This window comes from Oncorhynchus mykiss, chromosome 18 (assembly GCF_013265735.2).
Source record: "Oncorhynchus mykiss isolate Arlee chromosome 18, USDA_OmykA_1.1, whole genome shotgun sequence".
Lineage (NCBI taxonomy): Eukaryota > Metazoa > Chordata > Actinopteri > Salmoniformes > Salmonidae > Oncorhynchus > Oncorhynchus mykiss.
The window spans coordinates 50,876,895-50,887,019 of NC_048582.1; positions in this window are offsets into that span (position 1 = coordinate 50,876,895).

Here is a 10,125-nt window from a genome sequence, read left to right on the forward strand (position 1 = left end):
GCACTGTCAGTACTCCAGAGGTGTGAATGTGGGAGTGGAATCATTCATGTTGGATGGGTGTGTGTGTGAAGCTCCAATCATCCCTCAGCTCCAGCGTGTGTGAGCTGTGGGGCAGGGTGTGTAAACTGCTGTAGCCAGGGTGTGGATGGTGAGGCCGTCACTGATAAGAGAGGAACCAGAGTTACCACTCCCTACAGCATGGCTTTCCTGAGAAGAGGCCTAGAGATGGCCTGCCCTCGCTAACACCCAGAGTGAGAGACAGGACATTACAGCAGAGCTTTTCACACTTTGCAAAGTGTAGGGGGGGAAATTAAGATTTTTTTTCCCCCTACACCCTTTCCCCCCTTTACAAGCATGTCCTATTGTCTCACCCTTTTCCCACTTTACAAGCATGTCCTATTGTCTCACCCTTTCTCCACTTTACAAGCATGTCCTATTGTCTCACCCTTTTCCCACTTTACAAGCATGTCCTATTGTCTCACCCTTTCCTCACTTTACAAGCATGTCCTATTGTTTCACCCTTTCCCCATTTTACAAGCATATCCTATTGTCTCACCCTTTCCCCACTTTACAAGCATGTCCTATTGTCTCACCCTTTCTCTACTTTACATGCATGTCCTATTGTCTCACCCTTTCCTCACTTTACAAGCATGTCCTATTGTCTCACCCTTTCCCCACTTTACAAGCATGTCCTATTGTCTCACCCTGTCCCCACTTTACAAGCATGTCCTATTGTCTCACCCTTTCCCCACTTTACAAGCATGTCCTATTGTCTCACCCTTTCCCCACTTTACAAGCATGTCCTATTGTCTCACCCTTTCCCCACTTTACAAGCATGTCCTATTGTCTCACCCTTTTCCCACTTTACAAGCATGTCCTATTGTCTCACCCTTTCCCCACTTTACAAGCATGTCCTATTGTCTCACCCTTTCCCTACTTTACAAGCATGTCCTATTGTCTCACCCTTTCTCTACTTTACATGCATGTCCTATTGTCTCACCCTTTTCCCACTTTACAAGCATGTCCTATTGTCTCACCCTTTCCCCACTTTACAAGCATGTCCTATTTTCTCACCCTTTTCCCACTTTACAAGCATGTCCTATTGTCTCACCCTTTCCCCACTTTACAAGCATGTCCTATTGTCTCACCCTTTTCCCACTTTACAAGCATGTCCTATTGTCTCACCCTTTCCCCACTTTACAAGCATGTCCTATTGTCTCACCCTTTCCCACTTTACAAGCATGTCCTATTGTCTCACCCTTTCCCACTTTACAAGCATGTCCTATTGTCTCACCCTTTCCCACTTTACAAGCATGTCCTATTGTCTCACCCTTTCCCACTTTACAAGCATGTCCTATTGTCTCACCCTTTCCCTGTCAGTTTATTTCTCATATATCAGCAATTTTTTGCCAATAATAATGATATAATGCATTTTAGAAAAGCGCAGTGTAATGTTGAGAAACATCAATTATTTCCACCTTTTTGTGTTAAGGTAAACAAACATCAGATTAAAAATGATTTCTGTGCCTAAATACTCCTTAATAACAACTAACGGCTGTGCTAAATTGCATAATAAGGCTCAATGAACCGTTTTAATTTATTTTTCATAATAACAGGAAATGAATGGGTGATTGAGATGGCGGCGGAAAAGATGGCTACCGTTGTACGGGCTCCTAACCAATTGTGTTATTGTGTGTGTTTTTTCACGTTATTTGTAACTTATTTTGTACATAATGTTTCTGCAACCATCTCTTATGACCGAAAAGAGCTTTTGGATATCAGGACAGCGATTACTCACCTCTTACTGGACAAATATTTTTTACTTAACAAGTCAGACGCAAAGTTTTCTACACCCGACAAAAAATGACACCCGAGAAGGCCCAAAACCCTGTCATTCACATGAAGAAGAGACTGAGATATCAGGGACCTATGCCTTGCAAGGATCTGATGGCCAGTGAGTAATCCCCCTCTACGATCAGTCCTATCAGCCATCGTGCAATTTAAAAATATATATAATTTCACCTTTATTTAACCAGGTAGGCCAGCTGAGAGCAAGTTCTCATTCACAACTGCGACCTGGCCAAGATAAAGCAAAGTAGTGCGACACAAACAACATAGAGTTACACATGGAATAAACAAACGTAAAGTCAATAACACAATAGAAAAGTCTATGTAAAGTGTGTGCAAATAAAGTAAGATTAGGGAGGCAAAAAACAGTTGAAGTCAGAAGTTTAGATACACTTATGTTGGAGTCATTAAAACTTGTTTTTCAACCACTCCACAAAACTCTTGTTAACAAACTATAGTTTTGGCAAGTCAGTTAGGACATCTACTTTGTGCATGACACAAGTCATTTTTCCAACAATTGTTCACAGACAGATTATTTAACTTATAATTCACTGCATCACAATTCCAGTGGGTCAGAAGTTTATATACACTAAGTTGACTGTGCCTTTAAACATCTTAGAAAACTCCAGAAAATTATGTCATGGCTTCTGATAGGCTAATTTACATAATTTGAGTCAATTTGAGGTGTACCTGTGGATGTATTTCAAGGCCTACCTTGAAACTCAGTGCCTCTTTGCTTGACATCATGAGAAAATCGAAAGAAATTAGCCAAGACCTCAGAAAAAAAATTGTAGACCTCCACAAGTCTGGATGGGACCACACAGCCATCATACCGCTCAGGAAGGAGACGCATTCTGTCTCCTAGAGATGAACGTACTTTGGTGCGAAAAGTGCAAATCAATCACAGAGCAACAGCAAACTACCTTGTGAAGATGCTGGAGGAAACAGGTACAAACGTATCTATATCCACAGGAAAATGAGTCCTATATCATCATAGCCTGAAAGGCCGCTCAGCAAGGAAGAAGCCACTGTTCCAAAACCGCCAGACTATGGTTTGCAACAGCACATGGGGACAAAGATTGTACTTTTTGGAGAAATCTTCTCTGGTCTGATGAAACAAAAATGGAACTGTTTGGCCATAATGATCATTGTTATGTTTGGAAGAAAAAGGGGGATGCTTGCATGCCGAAGAACACTATCCCAACCGTGAAGCACGGGGCTGGCAACACCATGTTGTTGGGTCCTTTGCTGCAGAAGGGACTGGAGCACTTCACAAAATAGATGGCATCATGAGGAAAGAAAATTATGTGGATATTTCCTGACATCAGTCAGGAAGTTATAGCTTGGTCATAAATGGGTCCTCCAAATGAATGAACAATGACCCCAAGCATACTTCCAAAATTGTGGCAAAATGGCTTAAGGACAACAAAGTCAAGGTATTGGAGTGGCCATCACAAAGCCCTGACCTCAATCCTATAGAAATTTGTGGGCAGAACTGAAAAAGTGTGTGCGAGCAAAGAGGCCTACAAACCCGATTCAGTTACATCAGCTCTATCAGGAGGAATGGGACAAAAGTTAAACAATTTAAAGGCAATGCTACCAAATACTTCTTGAGTGTATGTAAACTTCTGACCCACTGGGAATGTGATGAAAGAAAAAAGAAGCTGAAAGAAATCATTCTCTCTCCTATTATTCTGACATTTCACATTCTTAAAATAAAGTGGTGATCCTAACTGAACTAATACAGGGAGTTTTACAAGGATTAAATGTCAGGAATTGTGAAAAACTGAGTTTAAATGTATTTGGCTAAGGTGTATGTAAACTTCTGACTTCAACTGTAATTACAATTTAGATTACCTCCTCCGGCGCAATCCAATCATTGGATAACAAAATGGATGAGCTCCGATCAGGACTGTCCTACCAACAGGATATTAAAAACTGTAATATCTTATGTTTCACCGAGTCATGGCTGAAAAACGACCTTGGATAACATACAGCTGCCGGGGTTTTCGGTCCATCGGCAACATAGAACAGCTGCCTCTGGTAAGACAAGGGGGAAAACTCTAGACCACCTTTACTCCACAGACAGAGATGCATAAAAAGCACTGCCTCGCCCTCCATTTGGCAAATCTGACCATTTGGCAAATCCATCCTCCTGATTCCTGCTTACAAGCAAAAACTAAAGCAGGTAGTACCAGAGACTCGCTCAATAAGGAAGTGTTCAGATGCTAAGCTACAGGACTGTTTTGCTTGCTCAGCCTGGAATATATTCCGGGATTCTTCCAACGGCATTGAGGAGTACACCACATCAGTCGCTGGCTTCATCAATAAATGCATTGATGACGTCATCCCCACAGTGATCGTACGTACATACCCCAACTGGAAGCCATGGATTACAGGCAACATCCGCACTGAACTAAAGGGTGGAGCTGCCGCTTTCAAGGCGTGGGACTTTAACCTGGATGCTTATAAGATATCCCGCTATGCCCTCTGACGAACCATCAAACAGGCAAAGCGTCAATACAGGACTAAGATTGAAACATACAACACTGTCTTCGACACTCGTCGGATGTGGCAGGGCTAGCAAACTATTATGTAATACAAAGGGAAGCACAGCTGAGAGCTGCCCAGTGACACAAGCTTACCAGGCGAGCTAAATAACTTCTATGCTTGCATCGAGGCAAGCAGCACTGAAGCATGAATGAGAGCATCAGCTGGTCCGGATGACTGTGTGATCAAGCTCTTCGTAGCAGGTCAAACATTCACAAGGCCAGACTGATTACCAGGACGTGTACTCAAAGCACGGCTGACCAATTGGCAAGTCTCTTCACTGACATTTTCAATCTGTCCCTGACCGAGTCTGTAATACCAACATGTTTCAAGCAGACCACCATAGTCTCTGTGCCCAGGAACATCAAGGTAAACTGCTTAAATGACTACCGACCCGTAGCACTCACGTCTGTGGCCATGAAGTGCTTTGAAAGGCTGGTCATGGCTCACATTAACACCATTATCCCAGATACCGTAAACCCACTCCAATTTGCATATCGCCCCAACAGATCCAAAGATGATGCAATCTCTATTGCACTCAACACTGGCCTCTCCCACCTGGACAAAAGGAACACCTGCTTGGGAATGCTATTCATTGACTACAGCTCAGCGTTTAACACCCTAGTGCTCTCAAAGCTCATCACTAAGCTAAGGACCCTGGGACTAAACACCTCCCTCTGCAACTGGATCCTGGACTTCCTGACGGGCCAACCCCAGGTGGTGAGGGTAGGCAACAGCACATCCTCCACACTGACTATCAAAACAGGGGCCCCTCAGGGGTGCATGCTCAGTCCCCTCCTGTACTCCCTGTTCACTCATGACTGCATGGCCAAGCACAACTCCAACACCATCATTAAATTTGCCAACGTCACAACAGTGAAATATATGTATTTATATAGCCCTTCTTACATCAGCTGATATCTCAAAGTGCTGTACAGAAACCCAGTATAAAACCCCAAACAGCAAGCAATGCATGTGTAGAAGCACAGTGGCTAGGAAAAACTCCCTAGAAAGGCCAAAACCTAGGAAGAAACCTAGAGCGGAACCAGGCTATGAGGGGTGGTCAGTCCTCTTCTGGCTGTGCCAGGTGGAGATTATAACAGAACATGGCCAAGATGTTAAAATGTTCATAAATGACCAGCATTGTCAAATAATAATAATGATCACAGTAGTTGTTGAGGGTCAACAAGTCAGCACCTCAGGAGAAAATGTCAGTTGGCTTTTCATAGCCGATCATTCAGAGTATCTCTACCGCTCTTGCTGTCTCTAGAGAGTTGAAAACAGCAGGTCTGGGACAGGTAGCACATCTGGTGAACAGGTCAGGGTTCCATAGCCGCAGGCAGCACAGCCAGGTGGACTGGGGACTGGGGACAGCAAGGAGTCATCATGCCAGGTAGTCCTGAGGCATGGTCCTAGGGCTCAGGTCCTCCGAGAGAGAGAAAGAAAGAAAGAGAGAAAGAGAGAATTAGAGAGAGCATACTTAAATTCACACAGGACACCGGATAAGACAGGAAAAATACTCCAGATATAACAGACTGAGCCTAGCCCCCCGATACATAAACCACTGCAGCAGAAATACTGGAGGCTGAGACAGGAGGGGTCAGGAGACACTGTGGCCCCATCCGATGATACCCCCGGACAGAGCCAAACAGGCAGGATATAACCCCACCCACTTTGCCAAAGCACAGCCCCCACACCACTTGAGGGATATCTTCAACCACCAACTTACCATCCTGAGACAAGGCCGAGTATAGCCCACAAAGATCTCCGCCACGGCACAACCCAGACAGGAAGATCACTTCAGTGACTCAACCCACTCAAGTGACGCACCCCTCCTAGGGACGGCATGTAAGAGCACCAGTAAGCCAGTGACTCAGCCCCTGTAATAGGGTTAGAGGCAGAGCATCCCAGTGGAGAGATGGGAACCGGCCAGGTAGAGACAGCAAGGGAGGTTCGTTGCTCCAGAGCCTTTCCGTTCATCTTCACACTCCTGGACCAAACTACACTCAATCATATGACCCACTGAAGAGATGAGTCTTCAGTAAAGACTTAAAGGTTGAGACCGAGTCTGCGTCTCTCACATAGGTAGGCAGACCATTCCATAAAAACTGAGCTCTATAGGAGAAAGCCCTGCCTCCAGCTGTTTGCTTAGAAATTCTAGGGACAATTAGGAGGCCTGCGTCTTGTGACCGTAACGTGTCACCGACAATGATGAGACATCCTATAGGGGGGAGGGCAGAGACCTGGAAGTGTGGTGCCAGGATAACAACCTCTCCCTCAACGTGATCAAGACAAAGGAGATGATTGTTGACTAAAAATAAGGATGACCGAGCACGCCCCCATTCTCATCAACGGGGCTGTAGTGGAACAGGTTGAGAGTTTCAAGTTACTTGGTGTCCACATCACCTTAAACTAACATGGTCCAAACACACCAAGACTGTCGTGAAGAGGTCACGACAATAACTATTCCCCCTCCAGAGACTGAAAAGATTTGGCATGGGTCCTCAGATCCTCAAAAGGTTCTACAGCTGCACCATCGAGAGCATCCTGACTGGTTGCGTCACTGTCTGGTATGGCAACTGCTCGGCCTCCGACCGCAAGGCACTACAAAGGTTACTGCGTACGGCCCAGTATATCACTGGGGCCAAGCTTCCTGCCATCCAGGAACTCTATACCAGGCGGTGTCAGAGGAGCGCCCAAAAAATTGTCAAAGATTCCAGCCAACCTAGTCATAGACTGTTCTCTCTGCTACCGCACAGCAAGCAGAAATGTTGCCTAAAACCCCAAACAGCAAGCAATGCAGGTGTAGAAGCACAGTGGCTAGGAAAAACTCCCTAGAAAGGTCATAACCTAGGAAGAAACCTAGAGAGGAACCAGGCTATGATCGGAGCGCCAAGTCTATGTCCAAAAAAGGCTTCTTAACAGCATCTACCCCCAAGTCATAAGACTCATGAACAGCAAATCAAATGGCTACTCTGACTATTTGCATTGTTCCCTCCCCATTTTTATGCTGCTGCTGCTCTCTGTTTATTATCCATGCATGGTCACTTTATCTCTACCTACTTGTACATATTACCTCAATTACCTGGACTAACCGATGCCCCTGCACATTGACTCTGTACCGGTACCCCCTGTTATAGAGCCTCACTACTGTTATTTATTTGTCGCTCCTGAATTATGTTTTTTTTATTTATTTTTTTGCTTGTAATTAAGCACTTCACTGTAAGGTCTACCTACACCTGTTGTATTTGACACATGTGACAAATCAAATTGGATTGGATTTGAAGCTCACTATGGAATAGATAATATCAGGGAACAAGCTCTGGAATCTGTGACCTGTTTTCTTCAAGGTGAACCTTCCAAATGCCCCAAGGGATTATTCAAACGGAACTCATATATTTTTCTCATATACTTATTTGATTTTGGCTTGAATGGCAGTTCAACAAAACATGTACAAATATTATCTTTCAATTAAACAGACCAGTTCAACTAGTGCAGTGTGTGTGTGTGTGTGTGTGTGTGTGTGTGTGTGTGTGTGTGTGTGTGTGTGTGTGTGTGTGTGCGTGTGCGTGTGCGTGTGCGTGTGCGTGTGCGTGTGCGTGTGTGTGTGTGTGTGTGTGTGTGTGTGTGTGTGTGTATATATATATAGGGGTGGTAGAGCCAATGGAGGAACACCTCAGACCCAAGCAGTCCTACTTCACTCTATTACGTAACTAAGGCCTGAATTTGGATGCCCCAGAATTCTTCTTGTCCCTGTTTAGAGGAGAGTTTAACAAAAGCAATCATATCTCCATTTAACTTCAATCACATACATTATTAAGTGTTAAGAGGAAAGTTCTGAACTCTAATTCAGTCTGTCTCTCACCCCGTAGCTGCACTCCACATATGGTGTGATCAACAGGAGACTTTGCCAGTTGTATGACTGTTTCTGAAACTTTGCAAGTGGGACAAAGCAGGTTTCCCTTTCTCTCTGAGACAATGGGAAGAGAGACAGGGAGGGGAAGAGGGAAGGGTGGGGGAGGTTAGAGGGAGGTGGCTGGACAGTCCTGTGGATTTGTTATTCCATAAGTCCTGAACTTCACAGCCTTCAAAGGGTGTCCTCCTACTCTAACCGAGTCCCTGTGACAATATGTAGTAGTATGAGTGTTAACCCTGGTGTTCTGACTAAATAAACAGTATGTAGTAGTATGAGTGTTAACCCTGGTGTTCTGACTAAATAAACAGTGTGTAGTAGTATGAGTGTTAACCCTGGTGTTCTGACTAAATAAACAGTATGTAGTAGTATGAGTGTTAACCTTGGTGTTCTGACTAAATAAACAATATGTAGTAGTATGAGTGTTAACCCTGGTGTTCTGACTAAATAAACAGTATGTAGTAGTATGAGTGTTAACCCTGGTGTTCTGACTAAATAAACAGTATGTAGTAGTATGAGTGTTAACCCTGGTGTTCTGACTAAATAAACAGTATGTAGTAGTATGAGTGTTAACCCTGGTGTTCTGACTAAATAAACAGTATGTAGTAGTATGAGTGTTAACCCTGGTGTTCTGACTAAATAAACAGTATGTAGTAGTATGAGTGTTAACCCTGGTGTTCTGGCTAAATAAATAGTATGTAGTAGTATGAGTGTTAACCCTGGTGTTCTGACTAAATAAACAGTATGTAGTAGTATGAGTGTTAACCCTGGTGTTCTGGCTAAATAAATAGTATGTAGTAGTATGAGTGTTAACCCTGGTGTTCTGGCTAAATAAACAGTATGTAGTAGTATGAGTGTTAACCCTGGTGTTCTGGCTAAAGAAACAATATGTAGTAGTATGAGTGTTAACCCTGGTGTTCTGACTAAATAAACAATATGTAGTAGTATGAGTGTTAACCCTGGTGTTCTGGCTAAATAAACAGTATGTAGTAGTATGAGTGTTAACCCTGGTGTTCTGACTAAATAAACAGTATGTAGTAGTATGAGTGTTAACCCTGGTGTTCTGACTAAATAAACAGTATGTAGTAGTATGAGTGTTAACCTTGGTGTTCTGACTAAATAAACAGTATGTAGTAGTATGAGTGTTAACCCTGGTGTTCTGACTAAATAAACAGTATGTAGTAGTATGAGTGTTAACCCTGGTGTTCTGACTAAATAAACAGTATGTAGTAGTATGAGTGTTAACCCTGGTGTTCTGACTAAATAAACAGTATGTAGTAGTATGAGTGTTAACCCTGGTGTTCTGACTAAATAAACAATATGTAGTAGTATGAGTGTTAACCCTGGTGTTCTGACTAAATAAACAGTATGTAGTAGTATGAGTGTTAACCCTGGTGTTCTGGCTAAATAAACAATATGTAGTAGTATGAGTGTTAACCCTGGTGTTCTGGCTAAAGAAACAATATGTAGTAGTATGAGTGTTAACCCTGGTGTTCTGACTAAATAAACAGTATGTAGTAGTATGAGTGTTAACCCTGGTGTTCTGACTAAATAAACAGTATGTAGTAGTATGAGTGTTAACCCTGGTGTTCTGACTAAATAAACAGTATGTAGTAGTATGAGTGTTAACCCTGGTGTTCTGACTAAATAAACAGTATGTAGTAGTATGAGTGTTAACCCTGGTGTTCTGGCTAAATAAACAATATGTAGTAGTATGATTGTTAACCCTGGTGTTCTGGCTAAAGAAACAATATGTAGTAGTATGAGTGTTAACCCTGGTGTTCTGACTAAATAAACAGTATGTAGTAGTATGA